Raw genomic sequence first — 2,171 nt, forward strand, 5'->3', positions numbered from 1 at the left:
AGTGTTAGGAATATGGGAATGGGGTACAGTGTTAGGAATATGGGAATGGGGTACAGTGTTAAGGAACATGGTGATAAGATCATCATCGATCTCTATCAAAACACATTGGAACCCTTTTCATGTGCAAAGCACTGTGTTGATGGTGGGTATAAAAAAAATAGCAGTCCTTGTTCTCAAAAATCTTAGCGGTCCAATTGGAGAGACGATATTTACATGCAAGTCAGTATACGCACGATGTCCAATATATGATAGGGACAATACATGTTATGTGGGAGCTCAGAAGCAGACAGAATCCCCGTGAACCCTGGAAGTTTGAGGATGTTTCCAGGAGGTTGCACTTTTATTTTCTGGGGAAGATAAAAGGATGATACCCAGGGTAGTTACTAGAAGTTCACCCAGAGATATCTCCTGATATCTCTCTGATATCACTCTGAATTGGTCTTGGTGGTCTGTCTGTTAGACTAAAAGTCCTGCTTCCCAAGTCTGTATCTACGTGTCTCTGTCTCTATCTCTTTGTCTCTGTCTCTCTGGTCATTGTATCTCAATACTGAGGACTATCATAAACATACCTCCCCCTTCCCCAATAAAACAGAATACAAGAGGGGCATAACTGCAAAGAGAACTGGGTCTTCTAGGATGCCTTTTGGGCCTTTGTGCCTTTCAGGAGAACATATTTTTTTTTTTCAATTACAGGTTAGAAAAAAAGCAATAGATTTTCCTGTTTCTGATAACTATTTTGTCTCATAATTATGTAGTGGGGGCAACTTTGATTACAGTTTCCTGGGAAAAGGGAACATTATAAGGGATTCCTGATATAGATCCTTGACGAGAGCTGGGTTTTGGGAAAGGCAGAACTCTGTCCTTATGAGTTTAGAGAAGACAATTGTCCACTATAGATATACTTTAGTATTGCATATATATTGCACATGCATATACAACCAATAGTGTCAAGGAGAGTGTGATGGACCCGTAGCCAGGAAAACCAGGACCTGGTTCTTGGTTCTGACACTGCCTGAGCTTGGACAAGTCACATCACACCTCTTGGATTCATATGCAAAAACAGAGTAATAAAACTTGCACTATTTACCTTGTATTGTTTTGTGGAAAACACTTTTGAGACCTTCAGATGTTAGAGAAATAAGGGTTGCTATGATTATAAGGGTTGTATGCTGCTGTTTTCTTCCCCAATCTTGGCCAGAGGATACTCACCTAATGGGCATTTTAAGGAAAACTAGAATTTGTTGTTGTTATTTTAATTCACATGAACAATGATTTCTTAGATGTCTCCAGCTCTTTTTGTGCAGGCTTAAGATATAATTGTTCTGGATGTTGTGCCCTCCCACTCTATATTTTGGAGAGTTGTACCTTTTTCTGCATGAAAAGCTCAGGTCCTTTGCAGCCCAAGGGTTCTTATCTCAGTCAGCCCTCTCAAAGCCCTCAGACATATCTGAGAAAGTTTTTATTTCCTGAAAGCTGATTTAGGTCTTTTTACTGAGGCTGGGCCAGCAGGGACTCCCTGTAACACTGATTTCTTTCCAATGTCCTATTTTCTTTACCTTGAGGAGGACAGCAGGCTATTTAAACATAATTAGAAAGAGGTAATCAATACTATTCCCACCTCCTCATCCCCACTTGCTGTGATAAATACAGCCTCCTTTTACAATTTCTCAAATCATGGAGAAATTTTTAACTTACAGTGGATGTCAGGAAATATCTAAATTCATAATTAGTTGGAGTTAATTATATATGAATCTCAGTGTTCATATTGGAGAATAAATTATATAGGATAGATACTAAATTAGGTAGGCAAACTGGGAAAGGCAAAACATTAAGCATTTTTTTTTGCAAGCAAAGTTGAAATTCAATGTTGTTGCATAGCCAACATTTATCAATATTTTATTGGGGGAGAGTAATTTCTTCCCTATAATTTTTATACATTCACTTTTTTTGTTGATTGTTACCCAAAATAAGTTGTTAATAATGATCACCTTTAAACATGTAATCCCAGAATTTTCTTATTATAGTTACCATTGAATCTTTTTAAATGGTGTAAAAATCTACTTGAGTTGTGAGGCATTGAGTCTATAACTTTTTTTTGGGGGGGGGGGGGGAGCTAATTTTCTAAACTACCTGAAGTGGCTACAGCTCAAATTCCTGCTCTTGTGGGAAAA

The sequence above is a fragment of the Petaurus breviceps genome, unplaced genomic scaffold, assembly GCF_028583685.1.
Source record: "Petaurus breviceps papuanus isolate PSGF00001 unplaced genomic scaffold, PetGlider_PUasm1.0 551, whole genome shotgun sequence".
Classification (NCBI taxonomy): Eukaryota; Metazoa; Chordata; class Mammalia; order Diprotodontia; family Petauridae; genus Petaurus; species Petaurus breviceps.